The 24,290-nt window shown below is 39.6% G+C and overlaps 1 long non-coding RNA gene across 1 annotated transcript in view; it reads right to left on the bottom strand.

The window, feature by feature from the left end:
- Positions 1-4,267: 4,267 nt before the first annotated feature.
- LOC145541926 (uncharacterized) overlaps positions 4,268-24,290 on the bottom strand; it is a 78,325-nt gene continuing 58,302 nt past the window's right edge. The window contains exons 4-6 of the long non-coding RNA XR_014079416.1: positions 10,968-11,310; positions 9,066-9,197; positions 4,268-4,490 (exon numbers count right to left, since the gene is read on the bottom strand). This is a non-coding gene — a long non-coding RNA (uncharacterized LOC145541926). The remainder of the gene's footprint in view (positions 4,491-9,065; positions 9,198-10,967; positions 11,311-24,290) is intronic.

The raw sequence follows: 24,290 nt of genomic DNA, 5'->3' as shown, positions 1-24,290 counted from the left end.
AAGGACTTAATGGAAAATGGAGGGCTAAGGATTGCACTGACTGAGGAGTTATAGGCCAGAGACTCTTGTTTAAATTAAGCTCCCAAGATTATTTTTGAGTCTAAGACTGCACCTAACGATGGACTCTCTTGGAAGGTAAGAACATTCATGGTGATTCAATTCCTGACTCATTTCCATGTATTGCTGAGTATGGCTGGATGTATATAAGGAAAACTGAAAATAATCTAGAATTAATTAATCACAAATAATGTTAATCAGATGCTAGTGACAGGTACCTAGCACAATTCTCTGGGCACTAAAGACATCATATCATGTATTCATTATGAAAACTTTAGGAGGTAAAAATAGATCATTGTAGGAATATTATCAAAAGAGTGTGGGGTCCAGCTGCTAGCTGCTCAGAACCAATAAACAGACCAGGCTGGTAGAAAGGAAAGTTTGTTTTCTTTCAAATGTTAGCAACTAGAGTGAAGGGAAGGTAGATGTCAGTCGAAGGGCCAACATCCCCTCCACTGGCAACCAGTGAGGCAAGACTTTTTATAGACAGCAGGAGTGGGCTACATGCACAAACAGCACAGTCAGCTCTGACAGTTATCTTCAAACTGGTCATTGGTGGTTTTACCAGAATCATTTTGGCTATTTTTAGGTACAGTTAATATTCAGTTCTGGGGCTTCCCATGTGGCTCTAGTGGTAAAGAACCCGCCAACCAATGCAGGAGACATAAGAGACTCAGGTTTGATCCCTGGGTTGGGAAGATCCCCTGGAGGAGGAAATAGCAACCCACTCCACTATTCTTGCCTGGAGAATCCCATGGACCAAAGAAGCCTGGTGGGCTACCATTCATGGGGTTGCAAAGAGTTGGACATGACTGAAGCGACTTAGGATGCATGCATGCATTACTCAGTTCCAGTGTCTGGTTGCTCCCATTTCTTTGAGGCCAGTTTTTGAAACTGTGACAGCATATGTCATGTGTGCAATCTGGTCATCATGCAGTTAACTTCTTCCACCTAGGGCTTCCATATCTATGAGTTCAGTTTGGTTCAGTCTCTCAGTCATATCCCCATACACTGCAGCATGCCACGCCTCCCTGTCCACCATCAACTCCTGGAGCTTGCTCAAACTCATGTCCATCAAGTTAGTGATGCCATCCAACCATCTCATTCTCTGTTCCCTTCTCCACCTGTCTTCAATCTTTCCCAGCATCAAGGTCTTTTCCAATGAGTCTGCTCTTCCCATCAGGTGGCCAAAGTATTGGAGTTTCAGCTTCAGCATCAATCCTTCCAATGAACATTCAGGACTGATTTCCTTTAGGATGGACTGTTTGGGTCTCTTTGCAGTCCAAGGGACTCTCAAGAGTCTACTTCAACACCACAGTTCAAAAACATCAATTCTCTGACGCTCAGTTTTCTTTATATTCCAATTCTCAAATCCATACATGATCACTGGAAAAACCATAGCTTTCACCTGGTGGACCTTTGTTGGCAAAGTAATGTCTCTATGCTGTCTAGGTTGCTCATAGCTTTTCTTCCAAGGAGCTAGTGTCTTTTAATTTAATGGCTGCAGTCACCATCTGCAGTGATTTTCCAGCCCCCCAAAATAAAGTCTGTCACTGTTTCCATTGTTTCCCCATCTATCTGCCATGAATTGGTGGGACTGGATGCCATGATCTTAGTTTTTGAATGTTGAGTTTTAAGCCAGCTTTTTCACTCTCTTCTTTCAATTTCATCAAGAGTCTCTTTAGTCTTTCTTCACTTTCTGCCATAAGGGTGGTATCATCTTTCTGTCTGAGGTTATTGATATTTCTCCCAGCAATCTTGATTCCAGCTTGTGCTTCATCCCTCCTGGCATTTTGCATGATGTACTCTGCATATATTATATCAGCAGGGTGACAATAAACAGCCTTGATGTACTCCTTTCCCAAACAGGAACCAGGCTGTTGGCCCAAGTCCAGTTCTAACTGTTGCTTCTTGATCTGCATGCAGAGAGGCAAGTCAGGTGGTCTGGTATTCCCATCTCTTGAAGAATTTTCCACAGATTGTTGTAATTTACACAGCCAAAGGCTTTAGTGTAGTCAATACAGCAAAAGCAGATATTTTTCTGGAACTTTCTTGCTTTTTCAATGATCCAATGAGTGTTGGCAGTTTGATATCTGGCTCCTCTGCCTTTTCTAAATTCAGCTTGAACATATGAAAGTTCATGGTTCACGAAACCTGCCTTGGAGAATTTTGAACATTGCTTTGCTAGTGTATGAAATGTGTGCAACTGTGTGATAGTTTGAACGTTCTTTTGCATTGCCTTTCTTTGGGATTGGAATGAACACTGACATTTTCCAGTCCTGTGGCCACTGATGAGTTTTCCAAATTTGTTGCCATATTGACTGCAGCACTTTTGCAACATCATCTTTTAGGACTTGACATAGTTCAACTGGAATACCATCACCTCCACTAGCTTTGTTCATAGTGATGCTTCCTAAGGCCCACTTGACTTCGGGCTTCTGGATGTCTGGCTCTAGGTGAGTGATCACACCATCATGGTTGTCTGGGTCATGAAGGTCTTTTTTGTATAGTTCTTCTGTGTATTCTTGTCATCTCTTCTTAATATCTTCTGTTTCTTTTATGTCCATACCATTTCTGCCCTTTACTGTGTTCATCTTTGCATGAAATGTTCCCTTGTTATCTCTAATTTTCTTGAAGAGATCTCTAGTCTTTCCCATTCTGTTGTTTTCCTCTATTTGTTTACATTGATTACTTAGGAAGTTTTTCTTATCTCTTCTTATCTCTTCTTGCTATTCTTTGGAACTCTGCATTCAGATGGGTATATCTTTCCTTTTCTCCTTTGCCTTTCATTTCCCTTCTTTTATCAACTATTTGTAAGACCTCCTCAGACAGCCATTTTGCCTTTTTGCATGTCTTTTTCTTAGAGATGGTCTTGATCACTCCCTCCTGTATAATGTCACGAACCTCTGTCCATAGTTCTTCTGGCACTCTGTCTGTCAGATCTAATCCCTTGAATCTATTTCCACTTCCTCTGTATAATTGTAAGGAATTTGATTTAGTTCCTACCTGAATGGTCTAGTGGTTTTTCTAAGGCAGCTCACAAAATATGGATCAGAGTATTGTCTATAGTCCTTGAGAAGGAACTAAAGATCCTTGACCATGCGTAATGACTTTGTTATTATTATTTGGTCTCCTTTGACTATTTTCCTTGGTTTTTGTATGTTCTTATTTCTCTGATTAAGCTGATTTTTTACTTAAGTTTTCTACAGACAAAAGGTTGGCTGAGAACATGGGGCAGTGGAAGACAAGGACCATAGGGTCCTGCTCTGTTTCAGGAATAGTTGTGTAACTGTACCTGCCATATCCTCAGCCAGTATTGGATGCCATTAAATTAAGGAAAAACAAACAAACAAACAAACAACTAATGTTAAAGTTTGAAGTTGGTAATTAACACAGAGTTTATAGATGAAATAATGATATTAAATGAGGAAATAATAGTGAGGAAAAATCAGACGTTGAGACAGAGCCTTAAGAATTTTTAATTTTTCTGAAGCTTTTAAGAAACACTTTAGCTCAGTCATCCCTAACCTTTCTGGCAGCAGGGACCAGTTTAGTGGAAGACAATTTTTCCATGGACCTGGGGGGATAGTGTAGGGAGCGTGGTTTAGGCAGCAATGTGAGCCATGGGAGGGATGGTGCAGGCTGTAATATGAGCACTGGTTCAGGTGGTAATGTGAACAACAGATAGCAGTGGGCAGCAGCAGATAAAGCCTCACTTGCTGGTTCACTGCTCACATCCTTCTGAGTGGCCCAGTTCCTAACAGGCCACAGACCCATCCTGGCCTAGAGGGGTTGGGGACCCCTGTTATAGACAACAATTAGGTTTTCACTGCTAAATATAAGTAGCCTGTTGTAATAAGTTCAGAGTTGTTCATCCACTACTGATAAAAACTTAACTTATATAAACATTAACTTAGCCTTGTGAAGTTCTTGAGGAGATGTTATGCCAACTTTAGTACTTTTCTTGACAACTTCTTGATTAACACCACGGTTGGTTCAATGATGTGATCACAGGAAGTGAAAGCAAGAGACTAAAAAACTTACAAAAAGGTTTCAGGAAGCTAGGAGAGGAACTGCATCCCAAAGTTGATAATTAGTTTCAAATATTAGACCTTTCAAGAGAACATCTGTGCACTGATGGAGGATAAAGCCAAGTAACAACAGATGAAGAGGGAATGATCAAGAGAATCATCAGGAATTGCAGACAGTGTGTGATTACCCATGGCTCCTTCTTTTATTTTTTTTGATAAGTTCTTGAGAGACTGATTCTTATCTCTTTTTTGACAGAAGAGTGATGTGGCTTATAGATTTAGAGTTTCTTAGGTCAAGACCAAAAAGAATAGGAGAGAGTGAGAAAACTACACTCTTCTCCCCATATCTAATACCAACTCTGTGATATCTGGCTCAAAACAGGAGTGATCAGCATTCTTTGACTAGGAAAAAAGGCAAAAGGAAAATTTACTAAAGAGCTCCCCATGCTTTTGCATCCCCACAGTATCTCCTCTACTATGCTTTACCAGACTAAAAGGAATGTTTGTATACTTCATGTTTGTGTTTCGTTTATGGGTGGTAATGAAAGAAGAGGAGATTGAAAACAATAAAAATACAAAACCATAACACTTCACAAAATAAAACGATACTTAAAAGGAGCAGGAAAAATGTTCTAAGTTCAAGAAATGTTTTGAAATTCTGCAGCTTTAATAAGGTAGGTATGCATTAGGTCCCTGCCATTATTTATCACATAATTAAATACAAGATGACTAGAGTACAGAATTCTAAGGTGAGCAGGCATATATTCCACTTGGCTGACTTTCCAGCTGAGCAAATGTTTCTCTTGGATTGAACACAGACCTTCATTTATTTTCATTGTGAATCATTTTCCTGGAAGTCACTGTTGCATAAATGGTGGTTCCCTGACTCCTGATTAACTCAGACAGCCAGAGTCAGTAAGCGTGCAAATGAGCTCAATAAGCAAGTTTCTTTTCCATGAAATTTCCTTGTCAATTTTCTCATTCTGAACTGTGTAATGGTCTTTCTATGAGGATCCCCAAATAGTAGTCATTGGATTAATTCTGATAATCCTTCTGTACTGTGTCCACTGCTCACATAACTGTCTTTTAGATCTCCTTAGAATCTAGTGAAAATTCTTCATTTACCCTGAGATCTCGCACCTGGTGTTTTTCTTCTGCTTTTTCTACCCAATGACAGAACTTGGAGAGATACCAAAGCACTTCTATAAATACACAGAAAACAATTTTAAAACCACTATAAAATCTTGGGGGGCTTCCCCGATGGCTCAGCAGGTAAAGAATCTGCCTACAATGCAGGAGATGAAGGATACTTGGGTTTAGTCCCTGGGTCAGGAAGATCCCTTGGAAGAGGGCATGGCAACCCACTGCAGTATTCTTAGAGGGAAAAATCCCATGGACTCAGGAGCCTGGCAGGTCCATGGGGTCACAAAGAGTCAGACATTACTGAAGTGAATGAACACACATGCACAAAACCTTGGGGACCAGATGGGGATATTTGTATAATCAAAAAAAGAAAGTATTTTGTTATGACAATATCTTGTAAAATATAATTTCTTATAAAATTATGGGATAAAAACAAAAAAATGCTAAAATATTAAGTATTCATCTCTGGAATATATTATTAAAGGTAATTGTGTTTTCCATTTTTATAAGCATTGGTAGTATCTAAAATTTCCTCAGTGATCAAGAATTTGACTATAATTTTTAAAAGACATTTTAATTGTTCTATCTCTTATTTGCATTTTTAATTAGAGGAAATTGCTTGATAGTGTTGAATTGGCATGTCTTAATTTTATTATTTTATAGATGAAGAAAATGAGTTCAAAGGCTGGATGAAATGACATGTCCCCTGTCAAATACTCATAACTTGAGGTAATTGCATATCCCTTACCTCAAATATTAACCTCAAACAGAATAGAAATATCCCTATTCTGATTGAGTTCAAGGCTCAGTTACACTGTAGAGTGATATACTGTCCTAGAAAATCCAATAGACAAGAATCACTTAAATACTTATCAGACACATAACTGATTCCTTATGACTAGGATAAGTTGGTGATAAATGGATTAATGATAATAAAAGTTGCTCAAATGGACCACTAGGGATCATTGTCACACGATGTATTTGACCAAGGCAGTGTTCTTTATATAACAGCAAACTGATGGGGAGGGACATCATTTTGGAAACTGAAGACTTATGTCTTTTAATTAATTAATTTATTTTTTTAACCTGCTGCCTGGGATAAATGAAGTTGTCCTGAAATAGAAGAAAAAAACAAATAAAAGGGAAAACCAAAACACCAGTCATAAATTTAAAAAGACTGCTTTCAAGTTAGTAATTTTGTCAAACATATAAAGCTGTCCAGTATTATTCTTTAGCCTCATTTGACTCCTTTAGAAAAATTCAAAAGAAAAAAATAACAAAATGAAGCAATTTTTTACCCTACAGAGACATTTCTGTCTATGAATATACAACTGTTTTTATGAAGTTTCCAACATAAATCAGCTGTTTCAGCATATTGGAGGTTGAAGGCACGTGCTAATACCAATATATTGGATTTATGTTTGGGAAATTTATGTATATATACATAAAATATTTGGGTGCAACTGCAGATGGAAAAAGTGCCATTGCTAAGGTAACAATGTATACATTACACTGGAAGATGCAATTTGTGTATAAAACAATTTAACCACTGATTATAACAGTGACACATTCTGGGATGATATGCCTTTAAACTCAGCATTAAACATGAATGTGGGATTCCTACAATTTGTCAAGCACAATCTTCCACCTGTCTGATTTGTTTTTACATAGTTTCTTAAAGCATTTAGAGTATATTTTACTTACTAATTGCTCATCAAAATTAAAAGTATACAAGCCATGTGGATTCTGCTACATGAATGATAATGCAAAAGTAAAATCAGTTCAGTCAGTTCAGTCGCTCAGTCATGTCCGACTCTTTGCGACCCCATGAATTGCAGCAGGCCAGGCCTCTCTGTCCACCACCAACTCCCGGAGTCCACCCAAACCCATGTCCATCGTGTCGGTTATGCAATCCAACCATCTCATCCTCTGTCGTCCCCTTCGCCTTCTGCCCCCAATCTTACCCAGCATTAGGGTCTTTTCCAATGAGTCAACCCTTCGCATGAGGTGGCCAAAGTATTGGAGTTTCAGCTTCAACATCAGACCTTCCAATGAACATCCAGGATTGATCTCTCTTAGGATGGATTGATTGGATCTCCTTGCAGTCCAAGGGACTCTCAAGAGTCTTCTCCAACACCACAGTTCAAAAGCATCAATTCTTCGGTGCTCAGCTTTCTTCACCGTCCAACTCTCACATCCATACATGACCAATTGAAAAACCATAGCCTTGACTAGACGGACTTTTGTTGGCAAAGTAGTGTCAATGCTTTTAAATATGCTATCTAGGTTGGCCATAACCTTCCTTCCAAGGAGTAAGCCTCTTTTAATTTCATGGCTGCAATCACCATCAGCAGTGATTTTGGAGCCCCCAAAATAAAGTCTGACACTGTTTCCCCATCTATTTCCCATGAAGTGATGGGACCAGATGCCATGATCTTAGTTTTCTGAACGTTGAGCTTTAAGCCAACTTTTTCACTCTCCTCTTTCACCTTCATCAAGAGGCTCTTTAGTTCTTCACTTTCTGCCATAAGGGTGGTGTCATCCGCATATCTGAGGTTATTGATATTTCTCCCAGCAATCTTGATTCCAGCTTGTGTTTCTTCCAGCCCAGCGTTTCTCATGATGTACTCTGCATATAAGGTAAATAAGCAGGGTGACAATATACAGCCTTGATGTACTCCTTTTCCTATTTGGAACCATTCTGTTGTTCCATGTCCAGTTCTAACTGTTGCTTCCTGACCTGCATACAGGTTTCTCAAGAGACAGGTCAGATGGTCTGGTATTCCCATCTCTTTCAGAATTTTACACAGTTTATTGTGATCCACACAGTCAAAGGCTTTGGCATAGTCAATAAAGCAGAAATAGATGTTTTTCTGGAACTCTCTTGCTTTTTCAATGATCCAGCGGATATTGGCAATTTGATCTCTGGTTCCTCTGCCTTTTCTAAAACCAGCTTGAACATCTGGAAGTTCACGGTTCACGTATTGCTGAAGCCTGGCTTGGAGAATTTTGAGCGTTACTTTACTAGCATGTGAGATGAGTGCAATTGTGTGGTAGTTTGAGCATTCTTTGGCATTGCCTTTTTTTGGGATTGGAACGAAAACTGACCTTTTCCAGTCCTGAGGCCACTGCTGAGTTTTCCAAATTTGCTGGCATATCGAGTGCAGCACTTTCACAGCATCACCTTTGAGGATTTGAAATAACTCAACTGGAATTCCATCACCTCCACTAGCTTTGTTCGTAGTGATGCTTTCTAAGGCCCACTTGACTTCACATTCCAGGATGTCTGGCTCTAGGTGAGTGATCACACCATCGTGATCATCTGAGTCGTGAAGATCTTTTTTGTACAGTTCTTCTGTGCATTCTTGCCACCTCTTCTTAATATCTTCTGCTTCTGTTAGGTCCATACCATTTCTGTCCTTTATCAAGCCTATCTTTGCATGAAATGTTCCTTTGGTATCTCTAATTTTCTTGAAGAGATCTCTAGTCTTTCCCAATGTGTTGTTTTCCTCTATTTCTTTGCACTGATTGCTGAGGAAGGCTTTCTTATCTCTCCTTGCTATTCTTTGGAACTCTCATTCAGATGGGAATATCTTTCCTTTTCTGCTTTGCTTTTCACTTCTCTTCTCTTCTCAGCTATCTGTAAGGCCTCCTCAGACAGCCATTTTGCTTTTTTGCATTTCTTTTCCATGGGGATTTTCTTGATCCCTGTCTCCTGTACAATGTCACGAACCTCTGTCCATAGTTCATCACGCACTTTCTATCAGGTCTAGTCCCTTAAATCTATTTGTCACTTCCACTGTATACTCATAAGGGATTTGATCTAGGTCATACCTGAATGGTCTAGTGGTTTTCCCTCCTTTCTTCAATTTAAGTCTGAATTTGGCAATAAGCAGTTCATGATCCGAGCCACAGTCTGCTCCCGGTCTTGTTTTTGCTGACTGTATAAAGCTTCTCCATCTTTGGCTGCAAAGAACGTAAGAAATTGTTAAAAACCAACAGGCAAAGTAAAATTTACAACTATGTGCTGTGTTCTAACTATGCAACCTTAGCAATTTACTTATATAGTTTAGAGGAGCTACATCAATTTGTACAATAGACATGATATTATTGTACAATATACATGATATTACTAATAGACTTGATATTACTGCACAATAGACATGATATTACTACTTATTTGTACAATAAGTAGTACAATAGACATGATATTACTGTACAATAGACATGATATTGTACAATGGACATGCTATTACTACTTATTTCATAAGTGTCTGTGAGGATCTAATCATATATACATATATGTATACATATATATGTATAAATGTAAAGTATATATGTGTATACATGTATATAAGGGCTTCCCTTGTGGCTCAGTTGATAAAGAATCCACCTGCAGTGAGGGAGACCTGAGTTTGATCCCTGGGTTGGGAAGATACCCTGGGGTAGGGCATAGCCACCCACTCCCCAGTATTCATGCCTGGAGAATCACCATGGACAGAGGAGCCTGGATGTCTACAGTCCATGGGGCCACAAAGCGTCAGACACAACTGAGAGACTAAGAACAGCGCATATATATATAAAGGATTTATTATAGCATCCAGTAAATGGTAAGCTCTCAATAATCACTATTTTCATTTATTTTCTATAAAACTAACATTTTAAGATCGCAAGTCTCTCTGAAACTGAGCTTACATTTTCAAGAGTACTAAGCATTCCTTTAATACTGAATGCCTCTGGCATTTAAAATAAGAGAGATGGTGTGGATAGTTTCAAATGAAGCTGAATCTTCAGAAGTTTGAATATTACTAATAACATAAATAGTGAGTAAACTTTGCATAGAAGGATCACAGATAAAAACTAATTTGAAAGACAGACTTAGACTTCACAGACCCTGGGAAGGGAATCTGGGACCATTTTTAAAACCATAGGGTCAGAAAATGATTTATTTTAGTTGTTTGTTTTCTTCTCTGAATATAGCGCAGGTCTTTCATTTAACTTTTTCCTTGGCCCAGCCCCCACCCATTCAATCACATTTATGTCTTCAGTAGAATGAAAACCAAAGGGTAAAAAGAAAACAGCCATGTCATGTGAAACAAGCAGCAATGCTTCTGTGCTTCTGTACCTCCTTTACAAAACCAATTACAAAAGGGAGAAAGACATAGATCTGTTCTTTTGTCACTGACTCTGTGCAGCCCTGGCATTTGAAAGGCATTCACATATTAGTGGTCTGACCACTTCCTAAGGAGATGGCAGAGAGGTGATGCTTGGTGGGTAAGGGTAGATGGGGATATGAGAGGCAGCAGCAATCCCAGAAGGAGTGCTAAGAATCCTAAGCACATAGTAAGCACTTGAGAAATACTTGTTTAATGGCTTCAAGGTCTCTCTCTTCTGGGCTGAACTGTGTTCAAAAAGTCATGTTTAAGTCCTAAGCCCTGGTAAATATGCATGTGATCTTATCTGGAAATCAGGCCATAAAGTTAAAGTAAGGTCATATTGGATTAGAATGCATTTTAATCCAATTATTGGTATCTATGTGAAAAGGCAATTTGGACAGAACATAAATGAAAGGAGAATGCCAAATGACTACAGAAGCAGAAATTAGGCTGAAGTGAAGGGATGCCAAAAATTGCCAGCAACTGCTAAATGCTAGGGACACATGTGGAAGAATATTCCTTAGGGCTGTCAGAGAGGGTACAACCCTGCTAATATCTTCATTTCAGACTTTTGGCTTACAGAACTGGTTCAGTTCTGTTCAGTCGCTTAGTGGTGTCCAATTCTTTGTGACCCCATGGACTGCAGTATGCCAGGCTTCCCTATCCTTCAACAACTTCCAGAACTTGCTCAAACTCATATCCATCGAGTTGATGATCCCATCCAACCATCTCATCCTCTGTTGTCCCATTCTCCTCCCATCTTCAATCTTTCCCAGCATCAGGGTCTTTTCCAATGAGTCGGATTTTCCCATCAAGTGGCCACAGCATTGGAGTTACAGCTTCAGCTTCAGTCCTTCCAATGAATATTGAGGACTGATTTCCTTTGGATGGACTGGTTTGATCTCCTTGCAGTCCAAGGGACTCTGGAAGAGAATACATTTTTGTTTTTTATGGCACTAGTTTATATAAGCTCCAGGAAACTAACACAGTTTCAATGACAATATCTTGCCAACATCTAGTAAAATCAATGATGCTTAGTGGGGAGTTAAAACACCTTTTAGAAAGATTTATCTTGACTGGTAGAATGGCAATAGTAAAGAAGAGCTTAACAGGATCTGCAAAAACTGTTGTTGGCAGTTGAGGGTTGGTCACAGTACCTAAAACACATTTGCAAGAATGATCTTCAAAGGACTGCCCATAGAAATTGAATAAAAAGGGCAAGAGGGAAGGAACTATAGGGAGCTGGTGTTTTGGGGCAGGTAAAAGCAAAATCTGTTTTCCAATAACTTTTAGCTCCACATGTGGGAAGCCTGAGGAAATGTAGGCTATAATATAGAACTATTTCCATTTGATTATATGAAGAATTGCATTAGTTTGTCTTTTCCTACATGTAAATCTCTTTCACTTGTAAATGTTGGGCCATTTATTACCAAGAAATGTGCTTTTCACTAGAATGATTCTGCCAACTGTTCCACTTAAAAGGCTCTTGGTTGCTGAACACAGTTAAAAGTAATTCAGAAATGCTGACTCTGAAGAAATGTTTTTATAACAAAAATTGCCAAGGCAAGTCAGAATGAAAGCATTTTTTAGCCTCAAATTGAAAATATTTAAAAGAACCAAAATGAAAAACAGGAATAATGAGCCTTCAAAACTAATGATAAACATACATTAGCAGTTATAATTAAATCAATTTTGATTCAACAAGATCCATTAAGCAACTATCACAGCACCAGAGTCCATTATAGGCATGGTTGGCAGATAGGAGTGTGATAAATATACATGATAAATTGTATATGTATTTTTTCTTCTTAAAATCGTTTATGATTAAGTGATTTGTAGTAAATACTTAGTCAGCTAAGACCAAAATCGTTTACAAAAATGTGAAGTCAGCTTTGGCAGCATGGTTCGATAGGTTGTATGTGAAAAGGATGTCTTCTAATCACTGTATCCATTGGATGGATTCCAGAAGTTTCTAGGTAGACCCAGGCATGTTGTTTAGGAAGAAAGTTTGTGGGTACAGCAACAACCATAGATTATACTAAAACTGATATTACCGTTTTAGTTCTTCCATGAACTGGGTGAAGCCTATGTCTTTTTCATATATTGACTTACTTAGCTTGCATGCATGCATGCTCAACCGTGTTTGACTCTTTGCAACCCTGTGTTCTACAGCCCCAAGGCTCCTCTGTCCATGGGATTTTCCAAGCAAGAATACTGGAGTGGTTGCCATTTGTTCTCCATGAGTCTTTCCTACCCAGGGGTCAAATTCATCTCTCCTCCATTGGCAGGCACATTCTTTACCTCTGAGCCACTTAGGTAGCCCTTACCAAGTTTATGTCACTGTAAAACCCCTTGGCACAGAGAGGTTAGTAGTGTGGGACTGCAAGTTCAAGCTGCAAAGTGTAGTTCTAAAGTTCTGCCTTTAATTGCTACCTGTTTCAGGGTGGAAACAGCTCAGGCATGAGAAAGCAGTTAGTTGTTGTCACGGAGTCCTTCAAATGATGAAAGTTATTGGCCTTTGATGGTTTATGGAACATATGACAAAAGTAGACTGTAAGTATACAATACGTAGAGAGAACACTAAACACATAATCATCTTCAAAACAATTTGGAAGAAGTTGGTCTCCACTTATCTAAATGCTCAGAAAACTGTTTCTGTTCCCAGAGGAGACTGAAAAATATGAAGGACCTTGATATTTTGGTATCTTAATCAGTTTGGGCTGGTATAAAGAGTGGCGAGTGGAGAGGAGCTACCCCACATCCAAGGTCAGAGCTGTGGCCGAGAGGAGATACCCCACATCCAAGATACGGAGCAATCGCTGTGCTTTGCTGGAGCAGTTGTGAAGAGATATCCCACGTCCAAGGTAAGAGAAACCCCAGTAAGACAGTAGGTGCTGAGAGAGGGCATCAGAGGGCAAACAGACTGAAACCACAATCACAGAAATCTAGGCAAACTGATCACACGGACCACAGCCTTGTCTAACTCAATGAAACTAAGCCATGACATCTGCAGCCACCTAAGATGGACAGGTCATGGTGGAGAGTTCTAACGAAATGTGGTCCGCTGGAAAAGAGAATGGCAAACCACTTCAGTATTCCAGCCTTAAAAACCCCATGAAGAGCATGAAAGGCAAAAAGATAGGACACTGAAATATACTCCCCAGGTCGGTAGGTGCGCAATATGCTATTGGAGATCAGTGGAGAAATAACTCCAGAAAGAATGAAGGGACAGAGCCAAAGAAAAAACATACCCAGTTGTGGATGTGACTGGTAATAGAAGCAAGGTCAGAATCTGCAAAGAGCAATACTGCATAGAAACATGGAATGTTCGGTCCATGAATCAAAGCAAATGGGAAGTGGTCAAACAGGAGAGGCAAGAGTGAATGTTGACATTCTAGGAATCAGAGAACTAAAGTGGACTGGAATGAGTGAATTTAACTCAGATGACCATTATATCTACTACTGTGGGCAGGAATCCCTTAGAAGAAATGGTGTAGCCATCACAGTCAACAAAAGGGTCCAAAACACAGTACTTGGATGCAATCTCAAAAATGACAGAATGATCTCTGTTCATTTCCAAGGCAAATCATTCAATATCACAGTAATCCAAGTCTATGCCCCTACCAGTAGTGCTGAAGAAGCTGAAGTCTATGAAGACCTACAAGACCTTTTAGAACTAACACACAAAAAAGGTTTCCTTTTGATTATAGGGAACTGGAATGCAAAAGTAGGAAGTCAAGAAACACCTGGTGTAACAGACAAATTTGTCCTTCAAGTACAGAATGAAGCAGGGCAAAGGCTAATAGAGTTTTGCCAAGAGAACACACTGGTCATAGCAAATACTCTCTTCCAACAACACAAGAGAAGGCTCTACACATGGACATCACCAGATAGCCAACACCGAAAACAGATTGATTATATTTTTTGCAGCCAAAGATGGAGAAGCTCTATACAGTCAGAAAAAACAATACCGGGAACTGACTATGGCTTAGATCATGAAATACTTATTGCCAAATTCAGACTCAAATGGAAGAAAGTGGGGAAAACCACTAGGCCATTCAGGTATGACCTAAATCAAATCCCTTATAATTATACAGTGGAAGTGAGAAATAGATTTAAGGAACTAGATCTGATAGACAGAGTGCCTGATGAACTATGGATGGAGATTCATGAGATTGTACAGGAGAAAGAGAGCAAGACCATCCCCAAGAAAAAGCAATGCAGAAAGCAAAATGGCTGTCTGAGGAGGCCTTATAAAGGGCTCTGAAAAGAAGAGAAGTAAAAAACAAGGAGAAAAGGAAAGATATACCCATTTGAGTACAGAGTTCCAAAGAATAGCAAGGAGAGATAAGAAAGCCTTCCTCAGCAATCAGTGCAAAGAAATAGAAAAAAACAACAGATTGGGAATGACTAGAGATCACTTCAAGAAAATTAGAGATACCAAGGGAATATTTCATGCAGAGATGGGCTAAATAAAGGACAGAAATGGTATGGACCTAATGGAAGCAGAAGATATTAAGAAGAGGTGGCAAGAATGCACAGAAGAACTGTACAAAAAGACCTTCAAGACTCAGATAATCACGATGATGTGATCACTCTCCTAGAGCCAGACATCCTGGTATGTAAAGTCAAGTGAGCCTTAGAAAGCATCACTACAAGTAAAGCTAGTGGAGACGATGAACTTCCATTTGAGCTATTTCAAATCCTCAAAGATGATGCTGTGAAAGTGCTGCACTCAATATGCCAGCAAATTTGGAAAACTCAGCAGTGGCCATGGGACTGGAAAAGATCAGTTTTCATTCCAGTCCCAAAGAAAGGCAATGTCAAAGAATGCTCAAACTATGGCACACTTGCACTCATCTCACATGCTAGCAAAGTAATGCCCAAAATTCTCCAATCCAGGCTTCAGCATAAATGAACCATGAACTTTCAGATGCTCACGCTGGTTTTAGAAAAGGCAGAGGAATCAGAGATCAAATTACCAACATCTGCTGGATCATTGAAAAAGCAAGAGAGTTCCAGAAAAACATCTATTTCCACTTTGTTGAATATGCCAAAGCCTTTGACTCTGTGGATAACAATAAACTGTGGAAAATTCTGAAAGAGATGGGAATACCAGACTACCTGACCTGCCTTTTGAGAAATCGGTATGCAGGTCAGGAAGCAACAGTTAGAACTGGACATGGAACAACAGGTTGGTTCCAAATAGGAAAAGGAGTATGTCAAGGCTGTATATTGTCACCCTGCTTATTTAACTTATATGCAGAGTACATCATGAGAAATGTTTGGCTGGATGAAGCACAAGCTGGAATCAAGATTGCCAGGAGAAATATCAGTAAGCTCAGATATGCAATTGACACCACCCTTATAGCAGAAAGTGAAGAAGAACTAAAGAGCCTCTTGATCAAAGTGAAAGAGGAGAGTGAAAAAGTTGGCTTAAAGCTCAACATTCAGAAAACTAAGATCATGGCATCTGGTCCCATCACTTCATGGCAAATAGATGGGGAAACAGTGGAAACAGTGTCAGACTTTATTTTGGGGGGCTCCAAAATCACTGCTGATGGTGATTGCAGCCATGAAATTAAAAGACACTTACTCCTTGGAAGGAAAGTTATGACCAAACTAGACAGAATATTAAAAAGCAGAGACATTACTTTGTCAGCAATGGTCCTTCTAGTCAAGGCTATGGTTTTTCCAGTAGTCATGTATGGATGTGAGAGTTGGACGGTGAAGAAAGCTGAGCATCGAAGAATTGATGCTTTTGAACTGTGGTGTTGAAGAAAACTCTTGAGAGTCACTTGGATTACAAGGAGATCCAACCAGTCCATCCTAAGGGAAATCAGTTCTGAATATTCATTGGAAAGACTGATGTTGAAGCTGAAGCTCCAATACTTTGGCCACCTGATAGGAAGAGCTGACTCATTTGAAAAGACCTTGATGCTGGGAAAGATTGGAGGCAGGGGGAGAAGGGGACAACAGAGGACGAATTGGTTGGATGGCATCACCGACTCAATGGACATGAATTTGGGTAAACTCCAGCATTTGGTTATGAACAAGGAGGCTTGGCATGCTGCAGTCCATGGGTTCGCAAAGAGTCAGACACGATTGAGCGACTGAACTGAATGGAACTGAAGGTTATACCATAGACTGAATGGGTTAAACAATAGAAACTTGCTTCTCATATTTCTGGAGGCTAGGCAGTCCAAGATCAAAGTAACAGCTGATTCAGTTCCTGGTGAGAGCTCTCTTCCTTGTCTCATCTATATACGAGAGAGGGAGAGAGAAAGAGAAATGTGTTCTAAAAAATTGGCTTATGCAGGTTTGAAGGCGGATAAGTCCAAACTCTGCCTGAATATCAAGGGAAGAGTTAATGTTGTAGTTGGTATCTAAAACCAGTCTTCAGAAAGAACTCTCTTTCCCTTGGGGCAATTAATCTGTTTTCTTTAAAGGTTTTCAACTAATTTGCTGTTGTTATTCAATTGCTAATTTGTGTCCAATTCTTTTTTGGACTACAGCTTTCCAGGCCTCCCTGTTCTTCATTATCTCCCAAAGTTCGTTCAAATTCATGTCCATTGAGTTCATAATGCCATCCAACCATCTCATTCTTTGTTGCCCCCCCTGCCCTTCTGCCCTCAATCTTTCAACTGATTAGATAAGCCCAACTCACATTATGGAGAATAATCTGCTTTACTCAAATTTGATTGATTTAAATGTTAATCACATCTAAAATTATCTTCATATCAATATCCAAACTGTTGTTTGACCAAATATCTGGAAACTATAGCTTAACCAATTTGACACATGAAATCAAACATCACACCCACTTGTCCTAGAGCTCCATGAGGGTATAGGTTATAACTGTACTATTCATTGGCCTATCTCTGGCCTCTAGGATACACTGTGCCTAGGATAGTGCCAGGAATATAAAAGTCCCATTATTTCTTGAAAGATGCTTTAGAAGATTGAAGCTACATGGTCCACAATCCAGAATATCACATAATGCAAAGCAGGAGTTGTGTCAGACAAGGATACAAGAGGAGGCTTGGTCAAAGAGTGGTACTATTTAGAGTCTTTCTGTGTGATGTCACAAGGAAGTGATACTGTGTGTACAAATAAGTCATTAATGAGAAAAGACAGCTGGAGGCCTACAGGTCCCCTTTATTCCTGATCAGTATAAGGGTCAAGTTGCTGATACACTTGGATATTCTTACATACAATTATAATAAATAAAAGTAGGTTAGCAGTTTACTTCTGTTACATGAAAAAAAAAACAAAACAGAAGTCAGTGTGAGCTTGAGTCATATTATCTCTCATGCTGGAGAAATTCTGATCTGTAGACGTTGTGTGATGGATTTTCAAGGTCATGGATACAAGTAAATATTTGAGGTGAGATTTAAATATTTCATATCTCTGCTCTGTCATTGCTATATACCGAAAGAAAAATATATTCTTGGAAAGCATGTCAGTTCAGAATTTCATGTTAGCTCTATTTAGATGCAATTTATATTAAGCATTGCTAAGGAAATGCATTTTTTTTTCTGTTTGTCCTGATTTTTGACTCTGTTTTTCCCTGAGATCCATGACCTTTCTAAAAAATCATGGTAGTGAATTATCTCTATATATTTTGAGAAAATAGGGTTCTGGTGCACTCTGTGTTCTGACTCACGACTTCAGATTATGTGGAAATATGTTTTGAGTCTTTAATTCTCATTCCTTCTGTTTCTGCATCATTTGGGTTTTTCACAATGTTCTTCTTTAATGCTTAGCTTTTGCTTTGTTTGGTATCTTTTGTTACAATGTGCTAAAAGCTGCAGGAGCTACTGGATAGTCAAGTAGGCTTAAGCAACGTGAAGTAAGCCAGAAAGAAAAACACCAATACAGTGTACTAACGCATATATATGGAATTTAGTAAATCGGTAAAGATAACCCTGTATCTGAGACAGCAAAAGAGACACAGATGTATAGAACAGTATTTTGGACTCTGTGCGAGAGAGCGAGGGTGGGATGATATGGGAGAATGGCGCTGAAGCATGTAAATTATCATATGTGAAATGAATCGTCAGTCCAGGTTCGATGCATGATACAGGGGGCTTGGGGCTGGTGCACCGGGATGACCCAGAGGGATGGGATGGGGAGGGAGGTGGAAGGTGGGTTCTGGAAGGGGAACACATGAAAAAAAGTACTTTTTTGGATCATGTCTTCTTTCCTCTATCTTTTTCTTTTGGATTACCACCAATCTTGTGCTTCCCCCTCACCACCCATAAAAATACCTTTATTGTTGTTTCTAAATATATAAATTATATCCATCTAATAAGAAAGAAAAACACTCTGAAAAAGATAATGAAAGTAAAGTTCATTTCAAATCTCACTTTACCATAGTTAATAACTACAGTTAATACTTTGATAAATACAATAGGAAAAACCATCTCCCTTTCTCTTATTTGTGTATGTTTGTGATGTATATGCACACTTTTGTATACACACACTATTTTGAGCATGCTCTTTGTATCTTTTTATATCACTCAGTTCAGTTCAGTCGCTCAGTCGTGTCCGACTCTTTGCGACCCCATGAATTGCAGCACGCCAGGCCTCTCTGTCCATCACCAGCTCCTGGAGTCTACCCAAACCCATGTTCATCGAGTCGGTGATGCCATCCAACCATCTCATCCTCTGTCGACCCCTTCTCCTCCCGCCCCCAATGCTACCCAGCATTAGGGTCTTTTCCAATGAGTCAACACTTTGCATGAGGTGGCCAAAGTATTGGAGTTTCAGCTTCAACATCAGACCTTCCAATGAACACCTAGGAATGATCTCTTTTAGGATGGATTGATTGGATCTCCTTGCAGTCCAAGGGACTCTCAAGAGTCTTCTCCAACACCACAGTTCAAAATCATCAATTCTGCGGTGCTCAGCTTTCTTCACCGTCCACCTTTCACATCCATACATGACCGCTGGAAAAACCATAGCCTTGACTAGACAGACTTTTGTTGGCAAAGTAATGTCTCTGCTTTTAAATATTCTATCTAGGTTGGCCATAACCTTCCTTCCAAGGAGTAAGCCTCTTTTAATTTCATGGCTGCAGTCACCATCAACAGTGATTCTGGAGCCCAAGAAAAAATAAAGTCTGACACCGTTTCCCCATCTATTTCCCATGGAGTGATGGGACCATCACAGATGCCATGATCTTAGTTTTCTGAACGTTGAGCTTTAAGCCAACTTTTTCACTCTCCTCTTTCACCTTCATCAAGAGGCTCTTTAGTTCTTCTTCACTTTCTGCCATAAGGGTGGTGTCATCCGCATATCTGAGGTTATTGATATTTCTCCCAGCAATCTTGATTCCAGCTTGTGTTTCTTCCAGCCCAGCGTTTCTCATGATGTACTCTGCATATAAGGTAAATAAGCAGGGTGACAATATACAGCCTTGACGTACTCCTTTTCCTATTTGGAACCAGTCTGTTGTTCCATGTCCAGTTCTAACTGTTGATTCCTGACCTGCATACAGGTTTCTCAAGAGACAGGTCAGATGGTATGGTATTCCCATCACTTTCAGAATTTTCCACAGTTTATTGTGATCCACACAGTCAAAGGTTTTGGCATAGTCAATAAAGCAGAAATAGACGTTTTTCTGGAACTCTCTTGCTTTTTCGATGATCCAGCGGATATTGGCAATTTGATCTCTAGTTCCTCTGCCTTTTCCAAAACCAGCTTGAACATCTGGAAGTTCATGGTTCACGTATTGCTAAAGCCTGGCTTGGAGAATTTTGAGCATTACTTTACTAGCATGTGAGATGAGTGCAATTGTGCAGTAGTTTGAGCATTCTTTGGCATTGCCTTTCTTTGGGATTGGAACGAAGACTGACCTCTTCCAGTCCTGTGGCCACTGCTGAGTTTTCCAAATTTGCTGGCATATCGAGTGCAGCACTTTCACAGCATCACCTTTGAGGATTTGAAATAGCTCAACTGGAATTCCATCACCTCCACTAGCTTTGTTCGTAGTGATGCTTTCTAAGGCCCACTTGACTTCACATTCCAGGATGTCTGGCTCTAGGTGAGTGATCACACCATCATGATTATCTGAGACGTGAAGATCTTTTTTGTACAGTTCTTCTGTGCATTCTTTCCACCTCTTCTTAATATCTTCTGCTTCTGTTAGGTCCATACCATTTCTGTCCTTTATCAAGCCTATCTTTGCATGAAATGTTCCTTTGGTATCTCTAATTTTCTTGAAGAGATCTCTAGTCTTTCCCAATGTGTTGTTTTCCTCTATTTCTTTGCACTGATTGCTGAGGAAGGCTTTCTTATCTCTCCTTGCTATTCTTTGGAACTCTGCATTCAGATGGGAATATCTTTCCTTTTCTCCTTTGCTTTTCGCTTCTCTTCTCTTCTCAGCTATCTGTAAGGCCTCCTCAGACAGCCATTTTGCTTTTTTGCATTTCTTTTCCATGGAGATTTTCTTGATCCCTGTCTCCTGTATAATGTCACGAACCTCTGTCCATAGTTCATCAGGCACTCTGTCTATCAGGTCTAGTCCCTTAAATCTATTTGTCACTTCCACTGTATACTCATAAGGGATTTGATCTAGGTCATACCTGAATGGACTAGTGGTTTTCCCTCCTTTCTTCAATTTAAGTCTGAATTTGGCAATAAGCAGTTTATGATATGAGCCACAGTCTGCTCCTGGTCTTGTTTTTGCTGACTGTATAGAGCTTCTCCATCTTTGGCTGCAAAGAATATAATCAATCTGATTTCGGTGTGGACCATCTGGTGACGTCCACGTGTAGAGTCTTCTCTTGTGTTGCTGGAATACGGTGTTTGCTATTGCCAGTGCGTTCTCATGGCAAAACTCTATTAGGCTTTGCCCTGCTTCATTCTGTACTCCAAGGCCAAGCTTGCCTGTTATGCCAGGTGTTTCTTGACTTCCTACTTTTGCATTCCATTCCCCTATAATGAAAAGGACATCTTTTTTGGGTGTTAGTTCTAGAAGGTCTTGTAGGTCTTCATAGAACTGTTCAACTTCAGCTTCTTCGGCATTACTGGTCGGGGCATAGATTTGGATTACGGTGATATTGAATGGTTTGCCTTGGAAACGAACAGAGATCATTCTGTCGTTTTTGAGATTGCATCCAACTACTGCATTTCGGACTCTTTTGTTGACCATGATGGCTACTCCATTTCTTGTAAGGGATTCTTGCCCACAGTAGTAGATATAATGGTCATCTGAGTTAAATTCACCCATTCCAGTCCATCTTAGTTCACTGATTTCTAGAATGTCGACGTTCACTCTTGCCATCTCCTGTTTGACCACTTCCAGTTTGCCTTGATTCATGGACCTAACATTCCAGGTTCCTATGCAATATTGCTCTTTTATATCACTGCTTAGCCTCAAAAATCTCTATAGACTTCCTTAACTTTGGCTTCTATTTGGGTTAGGCCAATCAGAAGCTCCAGAAGGAAAACAGAAGGTGAAATGAGAGTGAAGGGTGAAGACATTTCTCTAGTCCCCTTGCTTTTGGCTTGCTTGAAGCAGACTTTTGTTCTTCTATGACTGCTCTCTCAAGACAGACACCTATATAAGTCTTTTTAACTTCTAGATCCTGGTAGCTTCAGCCTTCTGTCTTCCAGCAAGTTTAGTGATTGTAAAGATTCCACTGAACATAGCCCCAGGATGTATACTATTCCTTGAGTCCCTGTACTATGCTCACCACTTTTAAAATCTGTTATCAATCAGTCCTCAAATTATCCTAATTTGGATATAACACCTGCTTTATAACAACTTCCCCACACAACACAACACACACACCCCTTATATTACTTAAATAGAATAGATGGTCGTGTATGCTATTCAAACATTTCTTTAATTAACTATTTTTTTTATTGAAGGATAATTGCTTTACAGAATTTTGTTGTTTTCTATCAAACCTCAACATGAATCAGCCATAGGTATACATATATCCTCTCCATTTGAACCTCCCTCCCATCTCTCTCCCCATCCCACTCCTCTAGGTTGATACAGAGCCCCTGTTTGAGTTTCCTGAGCCATACAGCAAATTCCTGTTGGCTATATATTTTACATATGGTAATTAAGTCTCCATGTTACTCTTTCCATACATCTCACCCTCTCCTCCCCTCTCCCCATGTCCATAAGTCTATTCTCTATATCTGTTTCTCCATTGCTGCCCTGTAAATAAATTCTTCAGTACCATTTTTCTAGATTCCATATATATGCGCTAGAATATGATATTTATTTTTCTCTTTCTGACTGATTTCACTCTGTATAATAGGTTCTAGGTTCATCCACCTCATTAGAACTGACTCAAACACATTCCTATTTGTGGCTGAGTAATATTCCATTGTGTATATGCCCCACTTCTTCTTTATCCATTCATCTGTCAATGGACATCTAGGTTGCTTCCATGTTCCAGCTATTGTAAATAGTGCTGCAATGAACAATGAGATACATGTGTCTTTTTCAGTTTTGGTTTCCTCAGGGTATATGCCTAAGAGTGGGATTGCTGGGTCATATGCTGGTTTTATTTCTAGTTTTTTAAGGAATCTCTATACCGTCTTCCATAGTAGCTGTATCAATTTACATTCTCGCCAACAATGCAAAAGCATTCCCTTTTCTTCACACCCTCTCCAGCATTTATTGTTTGTAGGCTTTTTGATGAGGGCCATTCTGACTGGTGGGAGGTGATATCCCATTGTAGTTTTGATTTGAATGTCTAAGATGCTTACTCCTTGGAAGGAAAGTTATGACCAACCTAGGGAGCATAGCTTTTTGATGAGGGCCATTCTGACTGGTGGGAGGTGATATCTCATTGTAGTTTTGATTTGAATGTCTAAATGCTTACTCCTTGGAAGGAAAGTTATGACCAACCTAGAGAGCATAATAAAAAGCAGAGACATTACTTTCCAACAAAGGTCCGTCTAGTCAAGGCTATGGTTTTTCCAGTAGTCATGTATGGATGTGAGAGTTGGACTATAAAGAAAGCTGAGCTCCAAAGAATTGATGCTTTTGAACTGTGGTGTTGGAAAAGACTCTTGAGAGTCCATTGGACTGAAAGCAGATCCAAACAGTTCATCCTAAAGGAGATCAGTCCTGAGTGTTCATTGGAAGGACTGATGTTGAAGCTGAAACTCCAATACTTTGGCCACCTGATGCGAAGAGCTGACTCATTTGAAAAGACCCTGATGCTGGGAAAGATGGAGGGCAGGAGGAGAAGGGAATGACAGAGGATGGGATGGTTGGATGGCATCACTGACTCGATGAACATGGGTTTGGGTAGACTCCGGAAGTTGGTGATGGACAGGGAGGGCTGGCATGCTGCCGTTCATGGGGTCACAAAGAGTCAGACACAACTGAGCAACTGAACTGAACTGAACTGAACTGACTGAATAATGAACAATGTTGAGCATGCTTTCATGTGTTTGTTAGCCATCTGTATGTCTTCGTTGAGAAATGTCTGTTTAGGTCTTTTTGTCACTTTTTGATTGGGTTTTTCATTTTTCTGATATTGAGTTGTATGAACTGCTTCTATATTTTGGAACTTAATCCTTTGTCAGTTGTTGCTTCATTTGCTATTATTTTCTCCCATTCTGAGGATTGTCTTTTCACCTTGCTTACAGTTTCCTTTGCTGTGAAAAAGCTTTTAAGTTTAGTCAGGTCTCACTTGTTTATTTTATTTTATTTTATTTTATTTTTTTATTTCTGTTAGTTTAGGAGGTGGGCCATAGAGGATCTTGCTTTGATTTATGTCATTGAGTGCTCTGCCTATGCTTTCCTCTAAGAGTTTGATAGTTTGTGGTGTCACATTTAGGTCTTTATTCCATTTTGAGTTTATCTTTGTATATGGTGTTAAGAAGTGTTCTAATTTCATTCCTTACCTGTAGCTGTCCAGTTTTC

This window comes from Giraffa tippelskirchi, chromosome 3 (genome assembly GCF_054371585.1).
Source record: "Giraffa tippelskirchi isolate mGirTip1 chromosome 3, T2T-mGirTip1v1.2.pri, whole genome shotgun sequence".
NCBI lineage: Eukaryota > Metazoa > Chordata > Mammalia > Artiodactyla > Giraffidae > Giraffa > Giraffa tippelskirchi.
Note: the sequence above shows the minus strand (reverse complement) of the source record. Positions and strands in the feature narration are given on the sequence as shown.